The sequence below is a fragment of the Podarcis bocagei genome (genome assembly GCF_964188305.1).
Source record: "Podarcis bocagei genome assembly, chromosome: 13".
Classification (NCBI taxonomy): Eukaryota; Metazoa; Chordata; class Lepidosauria; order Squamata; family Lacertidae; genus Podarcis; species Podarcis bocagei.
In genome coordinates, this window is record NC_138138.1 from 11,996,898 (window position 1) to 12,017,365 (window position 20,468).

The 20,468-nt window shown below is 45.4% G+C and overlaps 1 long non-coding RNA gene across 8 annotated transcripts; it reads right to left on the reverse strand.

Annotated features, from left to right (window-relative positions):
- Positions 1 to 3,331: 3,331 nt before the first annotated feature.
- Positions 3,332 to 20,041, reverse strand: LOC308571375. 8 transcript variants are annotated; one of them, XR_014001339.1, is made up of 3 exons: positions 19,947 to 20,041; positions 6,040 to 6,176; positions 3,332 to 5,044 (listed from the first exon to the last, which is right to left on the reverse strand). It is a non-coding gene; the product is annotated as an uncharacterized lncRNA (long non-coding RNA). The 8 variants fall into 8 exon arrangements; XR_014001340.1 differs by lacking the exon at positions 19,947 to 20,041 and adding an exon at positions 6,681 to 8,762 and having other exon boundaries at positions 6,040 to 6,533; XR_014001341.1 differs by lacking the exon at positions 19,947 to 20,041 and adding an exon at positions 6,681 to 8,717.
- Between the last annotated feature and the right edge of the window lie 427 nt (positions 20,042 to 20,468).

The following is a 20,468-nucleotide window of genomic DNA, read 5'->3' on the forward strand; positions in this document are numbered from 1 at the left end:
TTAGAAATTTGTTCAGCAAATTCATATCCAAACAATTTATCTATTATTATTCCAATCTTACATTTTACTTTGTTGCTAGAGCCCCTGAAATTATTTCAATGTCGTTTAACATTCATAAATTTTACAGTATTTCTGCAAATAAATTTTAAATTTTCTCCAATCTTCTTCCACTGACTCTTCTCCCTGGTCTCGGATTCTGCCAGTCATTTCCGCCATCTCCATATAGTCCAGGTTTTATTATTTTGATTATATATGTTGTGGTTTTTATGTTGATCTTTTCTTTGAACCGCCTGAGACCTCTGGGTATGTTGTTGTTTAGTTGTTTGGTCGTGTCCGACTCTTTGTGACCCCATGGACCAGAGCACGCTAGGCACTCCTGTCTTCCACTGCCTCCGGGTATAGGGCGGTATATAAATTCAACCAATCAATTAATAAAAATAGTACTCCCAGAGGAGGCTGGCAGCAGCAAAAGGCGACTATCAGGGAGGGCAAGGATGGTAATTCTCTTTCCCCCGCCTCCTGCAAGTACTAGCTGCTGGTGCACATCTTACTGGAGTTGTTGTGCATGATCTTCCTAGCTCTGCCATAACTTTTTGTAGGGCAGGGTGTGTCATGGAATTCTACTCAATAGTGATCCAGAGTAGAATCCCAATGTATAGTTAGCAGAGTAAAAACTTAAACACGTTGCAGGATTCCCCAAAAAATAGACCAGAGGCAATTAATATTTCATCCAGCAGAGCTTTACTGCTACTGAAGGCAAATGAGCATAACGGTCACAAATCCAATACAGTACATTCAGGATTGGCCCTGCCCATAAGAAATCCAGTTGCAGCAGACTTAGCTTAAACTTACAATGACTTTTAATAAGTTTAAGCCTTAACACTAAGCATACAATGTACAGAACACTACACCAGAAGGAAAAGAAAGAAAGAGAAAGGCATAGAAAGAGAAACCCAGACTCCTTCTGGCCTCTTATTACAGTATAGTCAGCATAACCTTGAAGAAGAGATAAGAGAACCATTTTAAGCCAGCTGTACTCAGCTTCTCTGAAGGAATAATCCTTTCGACTTGACAGCTCAGGGAAGATACTTAGCTTTATAAATTTGTAGAAAATCCATACTTCATCCATCCATCCACCAACCGAATCTCCTCATTCCAATGCCATTTTAACCCTTAAAGAAAGGTGAATTTGGGCTCCACCTCCCTCCATGACCCAAGAAGCAGGATGTCACGTAGGCAGCAGGAACAGGGCATCCCACCATAATTCCCCAAGTGTGAGAGCACATACACAGCACCCCACCCAGGGAGCGACCAAGGGGGCAAGAATAGACATCCGCAGAGGCAGTTTAGCAAGTCAGGTGTTCTGAAAGCCCATCTCCAGACAAGTCCTGAGGGCAAGGATATGTAAAGAGTTTTATAGTTCTTTCGGAGATGGGTACTTAAGAGGTGTTGGGAAAGGTGTCTGATAAAGTGACCTAATGCTGAACTTGTGTAATCCTTCTATAAAGGTAAAGGGACCCCTGTCGCGGACGACTCTGGAGTTGTGGCGCTCATCTCGCTTTACTGGCCGAGGGAGCCAACGTACAGTTTCCAGGTCATGTGGCCAGCATGACTAAGCTGCTTCTGGCGAACCACAGCAGCACACGGAAACGCCGTTTACCTTCCCGCCGGAGCGGTACCTATTTATCTACTTGCACTTTGATGTGCTTTCGAACTGCTAGGTTGGCAGGAGCAGGGACCAAGCAACGGGAGCGTACCCTGTCGCAGAGATTTGAACCGCCGATCTTCTGATTGGCAAGTCCTAGGCTCTGTGCTTTAACCCACAGTGCCACCCGCGTCCCTCCTTAACCCTTGTATACCCCTCCCATTTGTGACATGCTAGTGATGTAGTGATGATGTATCAATGATGCTGCTTGAAGCGTATTCTGGGGGAAAGAGGGAAGTTTTAAAAGAATATGTCACCCCAAGCTTGGGGTTCTTACTCCTGTGGGGACCTGTTGCACAACAGTAAAGATCATGGTCTACTGACCGCTGTTTTGCTCCAAATCACTTGGCTGGAACTTCCTTCTTTTACTGACCACATAGACCTGCAGGGGATTTCCATCCCGACGAGCTGGGCTGTTGAGTAGTCTCTCACCCCAGACTTTTTTCCCTTAACACAGAGAAGCTCTCAGAACCCTCTTGAATTAATTAGAATAGGAAAGATCTCTACACATCAGATCAATACATTCTGCACTAAGAAATGCAAACTGACAGGGTGATCCAACCTTTTTGATCCACCTTCCCAGTGTGAAGAGAATGGGAAATGGGATGCTTTGGCAGAGACCACTCTCTTATAATTTACATTGGCTCATGAGTCCCAATACCCGGGATCTTGTCTTGCCCATAGTGTTGGGGTCCGCTAATCTGGCCCAAGCTACCTTGGTCACTGAAAAGCCAATAAATGCTGTAGACAGAGGAGATTCCCATAATCACTTGTTTATTCAACCGAGTAAAACAGAGCGGGCTTTTTTCATACTTTTTATAGCCACCCCCCCTCCCTTTCCCCCTTTCAAGGTTCCTTGCACTGATCAAAACAGGACACCCTGCCTGGAGACCTTGAAGGGGAGTGTTGCCTGGCAGAGGGAGGTTTCCTTGAAAATCGCCTAGCAACGTTATCTGGTCTTCACATATTTGTGGCAGTTTTTTGTACAGAAGCAAAATGGCATCAAGGCTAGCCAAAAAAACCGGAGAAGAACAGGCCTCTGCGGCTTTTCCTGAGACCCCACAATAAGAAGTTGCAGGCAAGATCCATTTGGAGAGAAACTGCATCTGCTGTTCTTCACACGAGGAAGTGGGGCAGTATGGTGAAAAAGGACTCTTGTGAACATCCCAAACTCTATGGGTGCCTGTGCTTACCCCGGGTTCAGTTTCCTTGGAATGAAGACTGTGGTGTCTTCAGGATACAGTGGTACCTCGGGTTACATACGCTTCAGGTTACATACGCTTCAGGTTACAGACTCCGCTAACCCAGAAATAGTGCTTCAAGTTAAGAACTTTGCTTCAGGATAAGAACAGAAATCGTGCTCCGGCGGCAGCAGGAGGCAGCAGCAGTAGGCACCATTAGCTAAAGTGGTGCTTCAGGTTAAGAACAGTTTTAGGTTAAGTACGTACCTCCGGAACGAATTAAGTACTTAACTCCGAGGTACTACTGTATTAGGCTTTGTTTGCACCTAGATACTAGGATAGAAACTTTCACTGCATTTATCCTCCAACCAACCTTTCTTCCCCATTAGATTCCGCGGGATGGCCAAGTCAAAACTTTGGGTCTAATTTTTCTTTTTTTAAAAAAAAAAAACCTTATTTATTTTTCACACAAAAATTACAAATTGTAACATAAACCATGTTACTGTATCTGTTGACTTCCTGGCCTCCCCTCCTATGGTTTCCATATTTACCCTCTTTAAAAATATATATATTTATCAAAATAATTGCAATTATAAAGAAATAAAGTGATGCAAAGGGGGAGGGGAAGTGGAGGGGGGAGAACAAAGATGCATATAAAAAAAAGAAAATAATATGCAAAAATGCAATATAATATACTCCCAAATATTCTTAAATTTATAAAGTATTGTTTACCCTTGAATGCTGCATATTTCTCCTATGCTATTCAACACATCCATTTTAACTTATCTTAATAATTAAACAGTGTTGCTCTTATTTCAAGCCCTGCTCGCATTTTCATCTGGCTGTTTTAGTTAAAAGTTCCCAGTCCTCAAAGTCACTGGGATGTTGTGGGTCGATATTGCGGGTGTCGTCGTCAGTGAGGCTCCTTTCCCAGCAGATGACATTCTCCTTGTGTCTTCCTGTTTTCGGAGGCTGCCTCTCAGGCTCCAGCTGATAGGCTGCCATTTTTTATTGTGGTTTCATCGTTTCATGCAGGAAAGACAGAAAGGAGATTTTGTTAGGAGCGTAAAGGTAAAGGGACCCCTGACCATTAGGTCCAGTCGTGGCCAACTCTGGGGTTGCAGCACTCATCTCGCTTTATTGGCCGAGGGAGCCAGCGTACAGCTTCCGGGTCATGTGGCCAGCATGACTAAGCTGCTTCTGGCAAACCAGAGTAGTGCACGGAAACACCGTTTACCTTCCCACCAGAGCAGTACCTATTCATCTATTTGCACTTTGATGTGCTTTCGAACTGCTATGTTGGCAGGAGCAGGGACCGAGGACGGGAGCTCACCCCATCGCGGGGATTCGAACTGCTGTCCTTCTGATCAGCAAGTCCTAGGCTCTGTGGTTTAACCCACAGCGCCACCCACGTCCCTACTTAAAAACATACAGAGGATAAAATGCTAAAACAAATGAATTGTGATGTTTCATACAGCTTCACTAGGTGAGGACAACATTGGTCGCTGGGAACCCACAAAAGCGGAGTTCACAGGCATACATTACCCAGGCTTCTGTCAAGGCATAGCCTCGTCTGAGATTTTCACATGTGTAGGAATCAAGTCTTATAGTAAGCAGGATTGCAATCTGGAAACCTGTGGCAGAAGAGATGCAGAATTTGGCTTTGGGGGACTCTTTGCTGTTAGTGGGAGGACACTTCCCTCTGGGGTGGACACAAAGGCAAACACTTGGCAGAAATCAAGCCGGGGTCTCCTTGCTCCACCCATTTCCTCCCGCGCCAGTCCCCCTCACCTCGCTGCAGTTGGCTGCTGCTTCTTGTGGCATTCTGGCAACATCTTTGTTGTTGAGAGCAGTGCTGATGTTTTCCACCATGGGAGGGATTCATAGACAGCATTGCTTTCCAAGAGCTCCGAAATGGAGAACCAGATCTTGCCAAGGAAGGGGAAGACACCACAGAAAGCAAACAGAGGCGCAGTCCTACCCCGTGCCTTGAGCTCCGTTTGCCATACCATTGGGAGCTCACAGTGTTCTTCCTCTTACTTCACCATGGCAGACATCCCCTGGCTGAAGGTCTCCATCTGAAAGCTGGTCTACGGTGGCCATCTCTGGTTGCTCTCCAGTGGTGCCGAGAAGGAGATGGAGAAGCTCCTTAGCCCCTCTGTAACCAAAGCAAGGCCAGTATTACCCAGAAGGTCATTGCCACAGGTTTCAGGGATCTTTTTTGGGGGGGGGACCCAACAGCTGCTCTGAGCAGGGTAGCATCAAAAGATCCTTGTTTTCTGTACTGCTTGGTATTTGATTATTGTAAGCCAGAGAACCAAGAACCAAACTGGAAAACCACATTTACGAGGCTACCCCAGAAGTTACCATATTTTTCGCTCTATAAGACGCACCAGACAATACGACACACCGAATCTGGGGGGGAGGAAACAAGGGGGGGGGAATTCTGAATCCCAGAAGCCAGAACAGCAAGAGGGATCTGGCTTCTGGGATAGCCTCTTGCTGTTGTGGCTTCTGGGATAGCCACTGAAGCCTCTCCCGGGCAGCGGGATGAAGGCTCCCCCTGCCTGGAAGAGGCTGCACACGGGTAAGCTGCCCTCTGTACCTTCCCCCATCTCCCGCAAGAACTGTGCACTCTTTAAAGGGAGGGTGGATCTTGGGGGCTCTTCTGGGAGGTGGGGGAAGGAACAGAGCACACGCTCTGTCCCTTCCCCCCACTTCCCACAAGAGCCGCACGAAGCCTCCGCAGGGCAGCGAGGAGCCTTCGTCCCGCTGCCCTACGGAGGCTTCGCGGGGGCTATCCAAAAGCCAGAATAGCTAGAGGGAGCACTGCGCAGCACTCCGTCTCGCTGTTCTAGTTTTGGGCTTAGCCGCGCAGCCTGCATTCGCTCCATAATATGCACACACATTTTCCCTTACTTTTTAGGAGGGAAAAGGTGCGTCTTATAGAGCAAAAAATACGGTAACTTTTCCAGAAATGGTGAATCATGCAGATCTGCCTTGACATGCAAACAGGATCAAATTCCGTCCCCATCCTTGCTCCCTAGTAGCCACCTGACGGACAGTCTCCTTTGGAAAACCAGGCTGAAATGGAAACCCCCAGAGGTCGAAGGAGAAAAGATTCCATTGGCCCCTTTGTGACACACTACTCACTTGAGGAATTCCTGGTCGTAGAGGAAGTTGGAAATCGTCTCCAGGAGAGCTAACAGCAGCTGTGGGAAGTGATGGCGCACATCTGCCTTGTATTCCTCCATACCAAGGATGGTGTGCAACAGGCTGGTCAGATGTTGCTGGAAGAGAGGTGCAAGTCACTTTCCTGCATTTCTTTGCCCTGAACTAGGATGCCACACACTTCTGCCCTGCTCCGCTGGCCTACCTGGTAGATAGTGTGCCAAGACAAATCTCCAAGTCCAGAAGCCAATCCACACAACGAAGTCCCAAGTCCAAAGATCAGGAAACGCAGTCCGGGGTCAGTCCAAGTAACCCAAGATAGGTAAGCCAAGAAACTCGCAGTGGTACTTTGGTTCTCAAACTTAATCCGTTCCAGAAGCACATTCCAAAACCAAAGCGTTCCAAAACCAAGGTGCACTTTCCCATAGAAAGTAATGTAAAATGGATTAATCTGTTCCAGACTATTAAAAACAACCCTTAAAACAGAAATTTAACATGAATTGTAGCATCTAACGAGACCATTGAGCCATAAAATGAAAGCAATGAACAATGTAGTGTACTGTAAAATCAATAAAACAGTATTTTTGTTGTTTTAAAAAATTGAAAATGTGCCTTTTTCTTACCTGCACTGATGATAGTCATTGTTTGGATGGGGGGTCAGGGTCCTCTTCCAAAATCTCAATCGGTGACTCCTCTCCTGCCATTCCTTCTCTTGCTTTTTTTTTTTACACCACTGACACCTGGTTCAGATTCACTTGATCTTTTCCTCACCGAAGTTTTTTCAACTGAGAATTGTTTTTGCCAATGTTTTAAAATTTGTCTGAAGTGAGACATAGCGTTATCATTGAAAGTGTTAGTGGCATGACTTACAGCAGCTTTATCGGGGTGATATTTTTCAACAAAAGTTTGTACTTCGGCCCATTTTGCAAGCATTTCTTTGATCACTACAGTAGATACACTCTCTCTGCTCCTCTCGTCCTCTGAAGATATTTCCTCAGTTGCCACCTGTTGCTGCTCCATCAGAATGTTTTGAAGTTCTTCTGTGATCCTCCACTAACTCCTTCACATCATCACCACTCACTTCCAAGCCTATGGAATTTCCCAGAGACACAATATCCTGCACCACAGGCGCATCCTCTTCAACAGCCCCACATATAGCCTCACATACCTTATGTTGTTGTTGTTTAGTCGTTTAGTCGCGTCCGACTCTTTGTGACCCCATGGACCAGAGCACGCCAGGCACTCCTGTCCTCCACTGCCTCCTGCAGTCTGGTCAAACTCATGCTGGTAGCCCTGAGAACACTGTCCAACCATCTCGTCCTCTGTCGTCCCCTTCTCCTTGTGCCCTCCATCTTTCCCAACATCAGGGTCTTTTCCTGGGAGTCTTCTCTTCTCATGAGGTGGCCAAAGTATTGGAGCCTCAGCTTCACGATCTGTCCTTCCAGTGAGCACTCAGGGCTGATTTCCTTAAGAATGGAGAGGTCTGATCTTCTTGCAGTCCATGGGACTCTCAAGAGTCTCCTCCAGCACCATAATTCAAAAGCATCAGCCTTCTTGATGGTCCAGATCTCACTTCTATACATCACTACTGGGAAAACCATAGCTTTTACTATACGGACCTTTGTTGACAAGGTGATGTCTCTGCTTTTTAAGATGCTGTCTAGGTTTGTCATTGCCACATACCTTATACCACAGCTACAATAATTAACTTCAATTCGCATTAACACATATAATCATTTGTAAATTCGCAAGTGAAGTTCTCCTTTCTTCTTCCTGTGTGAGGTTTTAATTTCCATCAATTGTTCCTCTAATTCTTTATCAAATATTATGTTCATATTAGTTATTCCTGATCCTTTTGTGCCTTACAGCTTTATTGACTTGAAGTTACTCTGGAGAAATCTCTGTCTTTGTTCTCAACTCTTCTGATTGCAGCTGTAAAATTCCACTTTTGATTTCAGGCAGGGACTCACCCAATGACCTGCCATAGCCCTGGCAGGCCTCCAAATTCTCCCCTCCACGTCCCATCAAAGCAATTATAATTATCTATAGAAGAATGATCTGGTGTCCTGCCAGAGTCATGGCATGTCTTCGAAGTTCAGTCCCTCCTCCCCTCAATCAAGGGGCAAGTGATAAATTAACTCCCCAGAGGCTCCAAGTCATTTCTATAATTATTACAAACAATATTTTCCTCACACAGTCCAGTTTCTCATTATAATCAATATCTGTACTCCCATCTCCTTTCTTCTTCACTTGCTTTAAAGAACAAAGTTTTTGGCATTCTTGAGGGTTTATAATGAAGTGATTGGCTCCCCCCCCCAACACATACCATCTTGTTACTTGAATGAAGTCATCTTTCCAATATAAATCTGTACAACCTTGTAGCTGTTTTGATTTGGCAGTCCTTAATCTTGTCCCATCATTAACAGCATGTGTCTGTCCATTAATCCTAATTAATCTCTTAATGAGCAGAAGATCCGCTGCTCTTAACGGCGGCATTGGAGGGTTACAGAGAGGTGAAGTGCTTTTGCACCCAGCGTCTCCCTGCCTCTCACATCCATGTCAGAGCAAAAGCCAGGTAAAGGTAAAGGGACCCCTGACCATTAGGTCCAGTCGTGACCAACTCTGGGGTTGCGGCGCTCATCTCGCTTTATTGGCCGAGGGAGCCAGCGTACAGCTTTCGGGTCATGTGGCCAGCATGACTAAGCTGCTTCTAGTGAACCAGAGCAGTGCACGGAAACGCTGTTTACCTTCCAGGCAGAGTGGTGCCTATTTATCTACTTGCACTTTGACGTGCTTTTGAACTGCTAGGTTGGCAGGAGCAGGGACTGAGCAACGGAGTTGGAGTTGCGCCAGCCTGTGTAGGTGCCGCAGAAGAAGGGGAAGCAGCCCATCAGGTAGTTGTTGATTTCAGCCAGTCAGGTGCCCCCCGGCGGAGTCCCGGATTGCCATGGTGATCAGCATGATGTACAAGTAGGGAGGCCAGACTGAGGGCGGCGCAATCTCTGTTGAAGCCCAGCTCACTGTCGCCAGGCAGCAGCGATGACACACTGCTGCTTTCCTGATCACTACTGAGCTTGTCCTCGTAAGAGGCGAAGATCTCCAGCTTCATGGTGTCGCCTCCAGCCGTAAAGGGGCCCAGCTTGGCTCCCCTCACCCACAGTGTTAAGTTGTGGGTGAACATATCAGATGACACAGCGATTCTTCAAAAAGCTCTTGTTTATTCACAGGCCAGAACAGAACTGAACTGAAGGGTTCAGCCAGCCTGCTTATATAGAGCTCCACTAGAATGCAACAGTAACCATTTTCTGTAGCTATCCAATCACTGAATGCCACTTTTGATCCCTTATTTGCATATGTGGACCTGAGTGAAAAGTATCCCCCTGCTGGCCCAGGGTGAGAACTTCAGTACATAACACACAGGTCTCTTCTTCCTCGGGGATAATCAGTGGGCCTTCCGAGCGCAGCAATGGAACGGTGTAGGCTCAGATCTCCAGGGGGAGGGGACGCTAACAAAATCAAAACCAGCGCATTGCACTCCTAGCATGCGTGGAGTCGGCTGGTTTTCAAGTGTTTTCTCTTGGCAGTCCTCGATGGTGCGTTGCTGAGCAAAGCCAGCCTCTGCTGGCTTCCCCCCTCAGATGGTGATCCATGGCGGTGCTTGTCAGACTCAACTACGCTAAATTTGGGGGCACTGGCAGATCTCTGCACCCCGGAGGCGCATATGCTAAAGACAGCCCTGGCACTGATTGAGCTTCAAGGCTTTATGGAGGCCTCTGGAGCAGACTGCGGAAACAGGAGAAAGGGTCTGGTCTATATACAGTTCAGCCAGCCCCCTGGCGACACCCACCTTGTGCACGATTGGCTGCTTTGCACCAGGCAACGAATCACAGTGCAGGTTTTTGAAGCCTGGTCCACCTTGTGTTGCAGATTCCAGGTCAGAGCAGGAGACGCTAAGGAACGAACATTCAGAACACCAACCACTTTCATTGGAGCAACAGAGTGCAAGGCTTCTGTGTTGCCCCACAGGCTGCCAAGGTCTGAAGAAGACTGAACTGTGGTGCTGTGGTCTAAACCGATGAGCCTCTTGGGCTTCCTGATTGGAAGGTCGGCGGTTCGAATCCCTGTGATGGGATGAGCTCCTGTTGCTCTCTCCCAGCTCCTGCCAACCTAGCAGTTCGAAAGCATGCCAGTGCAAGTAGATAAATAGGTACCGCTGCGGCAGGAAGGTAAATGGCATTTCTGTGCACTCTGGTTTCCATCACGGTGTCCTGTTGAGCCAGAAGTGGTTTAGTCATGCTGGCCACATGACTTGGAAAGCTGTCTGTGGATGAACGCCGGCTCCATCAGCCTGAAAGCGAGATGAGCGCTGCAACCCCTTAGTCGCCTTTGACTGGACTTAACCGTCCAGGGGTCCTTTGCCTTTACCTTTTTTAATACAGCCTTCAAGTTTCTTTGGAGCAACACAGCAAGGCCCCAGGGCAGGGGAGGACTGTCTCGACGACCTGCAGTTTGCCCCAGATTGCCAATGTGGCAGACGGCAGGGGCACTGGGTCACAGAGCAAGGGACGACTGACACTCCTGCGATGCCACCCCATAGCCGGACGCATCTGTTTGGGAAAATATAAAGATTTGAAAAACAAACAGACACGCTCTGAACTGACGAAGCTGGAAAAAAACCTACATGTTGTACAGTCTTTGGTGTAAAAGATCGAACTTCAAAGAGATCCACATCTTGATGTTTGGAATCCGGAGGGGCTTTGTATGTTTTTTTTCTTCTTCTAACATTAACAATTGGTTTTGCATGCCAAGCCTCATTAAGAACCCAAATTGCTTTTTAAAAAGTGAGCCCAGATGGACTTTTATATATAATTGGGACTTATTCGCAGCCGCTTTTCTTTTAAGATTTGAAATGCCTGTTAAAGACGAAAACAAAGAACAAATGACACCTACCCACTACGCAGTTACGGAATATCTGAAATACCTCCCTGATTAAGAGAAACAGGAGCTAACCGATGGCTGGTTATAAAGATTGGAGACAATATTAAATATGCAACTGCTTGCAAAAAGAATTTTTTCATTATGAGCGAGAGAAAAGGCTAAATGGATGTCTGGCAGCTCCCCTACAGGGCCCGGAGGGGGGACTTGGTGGATTCCAAAGACTAATTGATCATCATCTCTGATATATGGCTACACAACAAGCAGTTTGCTTAAGAATAAATCAACAAGCTTTGAAGAAGGTTTTCTTCTGTTTCTCTGATAACAGCTGGATGGGAAAGACTAACGATTTGGGAGTTGCCAAAATAATAATCTTTAAAGAGCTGGACAGAAGCCTGGAATTGAGGCAATTAGATGAAGCAATTGAAAAACAAAAACAGTTGAAAGAGTACAACACACTGGCAAATCTGCACTCCATGGGAAAAAAGCATTCGCCTTCCGACATGATTGAGGGTCACAGAGCCAGAGACAAACGTGGAGGATAAAATCATGATATGTAAACATCTATGATAAGACGCAGGACTATGATGTAGAAAACGCTTTGGAATTCAGACCATGGGGAGTCATAAAAATTAAGAATACAATTTGGAAGACAATTGGACTTTTTAATTTTAGTTTTTTGTTGGATTTGATTTGATATGTTAATTGGATGTTCTTATTGGAAAATTAATAAATGTTCTAAAAAAAAAAAGAATGGCTAGGCTGCCCAGGTAATGCAATCAGCAACTATTATCAGGTATCCTGGCAGGCAGGATTTCTGCTGTAGATTGCCTCCTATGATGTATGTATGATGATTTTGGGGTGGTCTTTGGCTAAGGGGGTTAAGCAATGCCAGAAGTCTTTAAGGATGGATGGATGGATGGCGGCTAACAGATTGAGGTTGAATCCTGACAAGACAGAAGTACTGTTTTTGGGGGACAGGAAGCGGGCAGGTGTGGAGGATTCCCTGGTCCTGAATGGGGTAACTGTGCCCCTGAAGGACCAGGGGCGCAGCCTGGGAGTCATTTTGGACTCACAGCTGTCCATGGAGGCACAGGTCAAATCTGTGTCCAGGGCAGCTGTTTACCAGCTCCATCTGGTACGTAGGCTGAGACCCTATCTGCCTGCGGACTGTCTCGCCAGAGTGGTGCATGCTCTGGTTATCTCCCGCTTGGACTACTGCAATGCACTCTACGTGGGGCTACCTTTGAAGGTGACTCGGAATCTACAACTAATCCAGAATGCGGCAGCTAGACTGGTGACTGGGGGCGGCCGCCGAGACCATATAACACCGGTCTTGAAAGACCTACATTGGCTCCCAGTACGTTTCTGAGCACAATTCAAAGGGTTGGTGCTGACCTTTAAAGCCCTAAACGGCCTCGGTCCAGTATACCTGAAGGAGCGTCTCCACCCCCATCGTTCTGCCCGGACGCTGAGGTCCAGCACCGAGGGCCTTCTGGAGGTTCCCTCATTGCGAGAAGCAAAGCTACAGGGAACCAGGCAGAGGGCCTTCTTGGTAGTGGCGCCCGCCCTGTGGAACGCCCTTCCAGCAGATGTCAAAGCGATAAACAACTACCTGACATTCAGAAGACATCTTAAGGCAGCCCTGTTCAGGGAAGTTTTTAACGTGTGATATTTTACTGTATTTTTGGTTTCTATGAAAGCCGCCCAGAGTGGCTGGGGAGGCCCAGCCAGATGGGCGGGGTATAAATAATAAATTATTATTATTATTATAAATTATTGTTAAAGGTTCCTGCACACTTTGGTTCAGGGTCTCTCGCTCCTTGTAAGGAGGGGCAGGAATTCTGTTGCAACAGAAAAATAAAGATCTGCCTTGCTTTCCACTGGAACCTTCCTCCATCCATTTTTCTCTGACCTGTCATGGACTTAGGGGACTCAAGAGTCCCATGGGGAGTTGGGCAGCAAAAGCCAAACCCCAATTTTTACATCACTATCAATGCCCCAGATGCACCCGAAGGCGATGGTTAGCTCCCAGTTCCTCTTTCCCAGGAAAGCTCAAAACAGCAGAATGAGCAACCTCAACAAGAAACTGAAATTTCTAGGCATTACTTGTCCAAAAATGGAAAGAAGAAAAAGTCCCAGCAAAGGAAGAATGGATACAAAAACTTATGGAACATGCAGAAATGGTGAAACTTACCGGAAAAATAAGAAATCAAGATAAAAGAATGGAAATGGTTTATTGAATATTTACAAATAAACTGTAAACAGATAAGGACATTGGCAGGATTATTGTAATAACCTGCAGTTTTATAAGAGTATATATTTAAAGTAGATGAATAAATGAGTAAATTAAGTTAATTTGGAATATGCAGAAAATATAAAAAATTAATTTAAGGAACCGCAGAAAGAGGGGGAAGGAAGTCAAGTTTTGAAATGTTAAAATGATTGTAAAATTATTGAAATGTATAAAACTGAAAATCATAAATAAGATGATGATGATGATGATGATGATGATGATGATAATTAATATAATAATAATAATAATAATAATAATAATAATAATAATAATATAAATAAATAAATAAATAAATATAATGCTGGAGGAGACTCTTGAGAGTCCTATGGACTGCAAGAAGATCAAACCTACCCATTCTGAAGGAAATCAGCCCTGAATGCTCACTGGAAGGACAGATCCTGAAGCTGAGGCTCCAATACTTTGGCCACCTCATGAGAAGAGAAGACTCCCTAGAAAAGACCTTGATGTTGGGAAAGATGGAGGGCACAAGGAGAAGGGGACAACAGAGGACGAGATGGTTGGATAGTGTTCTGGAAGCTACCAGCATGAGATTGATGGGGTCACGAAGAGTCGGACACGACTAAACAACTAAACAACAACAACAATAATAAAGAAGAAACTGAAGTTTCTATGACCTTGCACTGCAAAATAAGCTATGGACTGCCCTTTACAACACTATGACCAGGGGTGAGAGAGAGGCACTGTCCTCTTCAAGATCCACGATAATCCTCTACAAAATGGGCAGCACATTGAGAACCCCTTACATGTGATTTATGTCCCTGCGCACTACTGCTTCATGCCCACAGATGGCAGTAAACTTTTTTTTTTTTACCCTCAATCCTGTGCATGTTTACTCAAAATTGAATCTTGCAGAGTTCAACGGGACTTTGGGTCCATAAGAGATGCAGGAGATCCATCTTTGACTTTGGAGGAGGGGAGTTAAAGCAGCCATGTGGGGGTGGGGGTAGGATCCCACACGTTGTTATCAGAGAGCAAGGATAACCTTTCCCACGCTAGGTCCATGCCATTTTCTAGATTCACCACCTCCACCCAGTGCTATGAATTGGGTAGTGGAAAAATACAGGCCCCATTGTGGTACCTGAGTGTGATGTGTGGGGTCTTTTTTTAATTTATTTAATCATTTTTTTCAATAATAACAACAACCACAAAAAACACATACAACAAAAACCGCAATAACACTAATAATACAATTTAACATTACAGATTTGAGTACTGATATACCTATGACTACACCTTTTTAACAATATTTCCCCACCTCTCATCCCTCTACTTCCCACCACCGTCCGCCTTATCGCTTAAATATTCCTTCCAGATTTCTTCATATTTATCCATTCTTAATTTGTGTCGACATGCAATTCGTTCGTATGTGGCTAGTCTGTCCATATTGTCAATCCATGTGCTCAGTGGAATCTTTTTGCGGCCCTTTCAATTCATCAGAACAAATTTTTTTGCTTCTAATATGGCACGGTACATATTTTTTTATGGCACGGTACATCCACTTTTTTGACCCCTTGTAATCTCCCACGTTTCTGGTATATAATTTAGAATTAAATTCAAATCCCCTAAATAACAATTTCTTTTTTTCCTGCTGCAGGGCACACAGTAGCTTGAAGGAATGATGGGCTCAAAATAAAAAAGGGAAAAAAGGTGCAGGCATCATATTAAGCACCCTCTTGCACAAGTTGCTGTTTTCATGAAAAGTCGAGAGCCTTCCCTCCTCTCCCTGCTTTACATGTTCAGGGTTTTTGGTTTGGGCTTTTTAAAAAGCAAAATATCCACTGCAGGTCTCACATGTCACGTTCATTATGGCCCTTATTTTGTTTATTTTATTTATTCCCAAACAGATAGTTACAATCTCAAAGATGCAAAGGATTGCGGAATCAATTTCTGCAAGGGTTTTCTTTTGAACACCAGAAAGGAAAAAAGGGAAGTATTCTGAATCACAAGAGTCCTGGTTTCACTAAAGAGAAGCAATTTATTTTGTGTGTGTGTAAACACACCTCCCCTCTAGCCAGCTTGTGCTCTGAAAACGAGTGGCCTCTTTGCCAGGAATATTGACAGACCGCCTGCTATCAGTAAAGATCAGACGCACATCATGCGTTACTAGCACCTGTCTGCACCCAGCTAAGACAGGGCACATTGAAAGGCTCCATTGAGTCCCGTGAGAATTCCCTTCTCCATGCCCAACTCCAGGCACATGGGAAGGGATGCGTCATGGCGTGTATCTTTCATCAAACCAGCTGCATTGAATTGCGGATGCTGCATATAATGGAAGATTCTATATACAGTGGTACCTCGGGTTACAGATGCTTCAGGTTACAGACGCTTCAGGTTACAGACTCCGCTAACCCAGAAATAGTACCTCAGGTTAAGAACTTTGCTTCAGGATGAGAACAAAAATCATGCTCCGGTGGCACGGCGGCAGTGGGAGGCCCCATTAGCTAAAGTGGTGCTTCCGGTTAAGAACAGTTTCAGGTTAAGAACGGACCTCCGGAATAAATTAAGTACTTAACCCGAGGTACCACTGTATAGAAGATATGCTAGCTACAAAGAGAGGGGCACAGAGTAAAGCGGCTAGGGAGACCGTCTGGAGGCAGGCAGAGTCATGCTAATCTAGACCCTGCTAGTTCAGATGTTGTACTAACAGCACATCCAGCTTTTTGTGCTCTCTTTTTCTGTGACTGACATCACATTCACTGCCTATATACACAGTTATTGCTTCGAATAAGCCAATAAGCCGTGCATGATCCTGCTGCCTGCTTTCTCCTATTGTGAAAATGTGAGCTGTTGTTTTTCCTATAGGTAAACGTAAAGGGACCCCTGACCATTAGGTCCAGTTGTGACCGACTCTGGGGTTGCGGCGCTCATCTCGCTTTACTGGCCGAGGGAGCCGGCGTACAGCTTCCAGGTCATGTGGCCAGCATGACTAAGCCGCTTCTGGCGAACCAGAGCAGCGCACAGAGACGCTGTTTACCTTCCCGCCGGAGCAGTACCTATTTATCTACTTGCACTTTGACGTGCTTTCGAACTGCTGGGTTGGCAGGAGCAGGGACTGAGCAACGGGAGCTCATCCTGTCGCAGGGATTCAAACCACCGACCTTCTGATCGGCAAGTCCTAGGCTCTGTGGTTTAACCCACAGCACCACCCGTGTCCCTGTTTTTCCTACAGTTATTCATTTAAGTGTTAAATCAAGGCATCTGTACCCTACTCTGTCTTCAGCCAAAAAGACTCCCGGCATGTCTTAATTATCAATAAAAACAAGACGATCCCTGTCCACAGTTTTACAATCTAAAAAGACATGATACAAAAGGGAACAGAGAGAGGGAAGCAGGATATTGTCATGGTGGTGATGTGATATATATGCTCATGGTTGCTGAAACATATTTAGATGGTATAGTAAGCATCATAAAATAATAAACCATTGCCCTCTGTGTCCATGGTCCATAAATCATATTTAGCCTTTAGCTTTAACACAGGATCCCTTGTTGCTTTTTTCTAGTTTGAGACATTCTTGTTCATAACCAATGTGTAAGTGCTGGTTTTTTGTGTCAGCTCAGTTTGCAAAGCTTGTGGTAAGGCCTGACATCCAACATAGCAACACCTGGGTACCGTGAGATAGAGCTTGGCTGCATTTCTCTATGCTGGTGGGTTCGTTAGACCCCCTAAATGTGACTGAGGTTTCCTGTTGTTCTAAAAACTTCCTGTCTTTCTTTTACTGCCTCTTCTAATCTACATTACAAAAACCAAACGCCCTGAGGACTATTAAACATCTCGCTGTGAAGGACTAAAACTCTTTGCACTCAAGACTAAATTATGTCCAGGATAGATTGCTATTAATTAATAAAAATTTGACTGTGCATCTAAGAAACACATTCAACTGCTATTAGACAGCTTTATTTGGTAACACGTAACATAATATTTAGGGACGCAGGTAGTGCTGTGGGTTAAACCACAGAGCCTAGGACTTGCCGATCAGAAGGTCGGTGGTTCGAATCCCCGCGACGGGGTGAGCTCCCGTTGCTCGTTCCCAGCTCGGTCACGGCTGGACCTAATGGTCAGGGGTCCCTTTACCTTTACCTTTACCTTTAACATAATATTTAGCATCCATTTTAAAACAATGACAAACTAATGCTAAATGACAGGTCTTATGCAGTAGTTTGAAGGAGCATCTCCACCCCCATCGTTCTGCTCGGACACTGAGGTCCAGCGCCAAGGGGCTTCTGGCGGTTCCCTCACTGTGAGAAGCCAAGTTACAGGGAACCAGGCAGAGGGCCTTCTTGGTAGTGGCACCTGCCCTGCGGAACGCCCTCCTGTCAGATGTCAAAGAGAAGAACTTTTAGAAGACATCTGAAGGCAGCCCTGTTTAGGGAAGCTTTTAATGTTTAACAGACAATTGTATTTAAATATTTTGTTGGAAGTCACCCAGAGTGGCTGGGGAAACCCAGTCAGATGGGCGGAGTATAAATAATAAATTACCGTATTATTATTATTAGTCTGGTTTAGTTCAATTTGAGCCCATATCAAACTTAAGATGCTGGAGATGGGCTGGGCTGGAAGTTTCCACTCCTATCCAGCAGCAATGCATAAAAACTGGCTGCACTGGGCACATCGCAGAAGAACAGACCTTCCTTCATGCTCCTATAAGTGTTTAGTTTAACCTTTTATTGCCTTTTAGCTCATTAGCTTCTTATGAAATTTAACCATATTTTCTTCCAGGGTTGCATATTCAACTGTTTCCTCCTCCTCCTCCTTCTTCTTCTTCCTCCTCCTCCTTTGTATTATCTGACCTTGCGATGGTTGCTAAACGGTTGTCGTATTTGGAGCCAGGAAAAAATTTGCCTGCAGACAGATTGGCCAGTCTGGAGGTTTTGCCTTCCTCATAGCAAATGTCACAACGTTTGGTGGTAAATGGACGCGGGTGGCGCTGTGGGTTAAACCACAGAGCCTAGGACTTGCCGATCAGAAGGCTAGCGGTTTGAATCCCCGCAACGGGGTGAGCTCCCGTTGCTCGGTCCCTGCTCCTGCCAACCTAGCAGTTTGAAAGCACGTCAAAGTGCAAGTAGATAAATAGGTACCGCTCCGGCGGGAAGGTAAACGGCGTTTCCGTGCACTGCTCTGGTTTGCCAGAAGCGGCTTAATCATGCTGGCCACATAACCTGGAAGCTGTACGCCGGCTCCCTCGGTCAATAAAGCGAGATGAGCGCCGCAACCCCAGAGTCGGCCACAACTGGACCTAATGGTCAGGGGTCCCTTTACCTTTACATTGGTGGTAAAAGACATTGGGTGGAATCCTAGCATTCAAGCAGAGCCAAACCAGTGGCACATTCAGGGTACCCTGTTAGAGGGGTGTAGGTGAATGTCTCTGTGCGGAAGCCACACGTGGGTCAGACAGGCCATAGAGCTTCCAGTTGTGGCCTGAGGAGAGACCAGAGTCCTTGGCCCATCCCTATAGAAGTTTCAGTCTTCCGCCAGGAGGCTGAAATAGAATATACAACCAATGCTACAATAGTTGGGGCTTTTTAATAGAGGGGGGGAAAGGTAAAGGTAAAGGTCCCCTGGATGGTTAAGTCCAGTCAAAAGCAACTATGGGGTTGCGGCACTCATCTCGCTTTCAGTCTGGAGGGAGCCGGCCTTTGTCCACAGACAGCTTTCCAGGTCATGTGACCAGCATGACTAAACCACTTCTGGTGCAACGAGACACCGTGATGGAAGCCAGAGCGCATGCAAAGGTCATTTACCTTCCTGCCACAGTGGTACCTATTTATCTACTTGCACTGGTGTGCTTTTGAACTGCTAGGCTGGCAGGAGCTGGGACAGAGCAACGGGAGATCACCCCGTCACAGGGATTTGAACCTCCAACCTTCTGATCGGCATGCCCAAGGGGCTCAGTGGTTTAGACCACCTGCGTCCCTAAATATAGAGAAGAGTAAAGGGAGGCATGAAAGAGGTGTATAAATTATACAAAGTATTGAGAAAGCAGATAGGAAGAAGTTTTTCTCCCTCTCAAAATACTGGAACTCAGGGCCATCCATTGAAGTTGGAAGATTTGGGATGGACAAATGAAAGTGCCTTTTCACACAGCTCATAGTCAAACTATGAAATTAACGAACCTGAATAAGTTAGGTCCATTACGTAATTTCAGTAAGTCTGCTCTGAGTAAAACTTAAATTGAATATCACCCAGAATGCTTCAACTACTGTAGATGGTTCCTGGCTTGATCCAGCAAAGCTAGAACATTTGTTCCGTATTTTTAAGTATCCTCCTGGTAATTGCATACGGGAATTGAATTTGTATATTAGAAGAAATTAGCAGAAAATGCTGGTGGATTTTCATGAGGACTTCTTTTTTAAAAATTGCAACCAAAGTTGAAAGTAAAGAGATGAATCTAAAATTGGAGAAATGATAAAACTGAGTGAAACTGAAATGGACAGATTCGCCCAACCCTCTCTGTGTAGATTCTCAGTGAAGGACGCACTCATCCTGGTATACCTTTCCCAAATGGGATTTGTGTCTTCCTCCAGTTTTCAGCTCCCAGGCATACTGCCTAGGATTTTCTAGTCCTCCATTTGTTTCACTTTCTCATATTAGTTGCGCTCAGGAGCACAAAGGAACCGCAACCCAACCACAACCACCCACCTCTTTTGTTTGGGGTTTTCAGGCAGTTGATTGCAGAGGCAGCAAAGCAGGTGGTTCTCCCACCGTGTCAGGGGCTGGACCTCCAGATCAGCTGCAGAAGGCAGAATTGTTCTTAGATGCATTTTCTTTTCTTTTACAAATGCACAACTCTTCTACAAATGCATGCTGTGAAAAAAGGCACATCTGAGTAAAACAAAATAGACCATTTCCACCATTCTTACAAGACAAGGCAATACATAGCAGTTTCAGGAGTGCGTGTTCATGCACACACCTGTCGTTTAATGCTTTCATGTGGCAATACTGTTTTTGGAAAAGTGGGGAGCAGGCCGACTGTAACTTTTACACCAACTCTTGTAGCGATGTTCCAAAGCAACTTCAAAAGGCTGTGGTTTTCGGCGGAGATGCAATGGGTGGTGTTTTTATTTTATTTTATTTTATTTGTAGTGATGCCACTGAAAAATAAGCCAGTTCGTAATTTGAATGGAGCATGTAAAAACCCTGACATTGACCCAACAAACATTG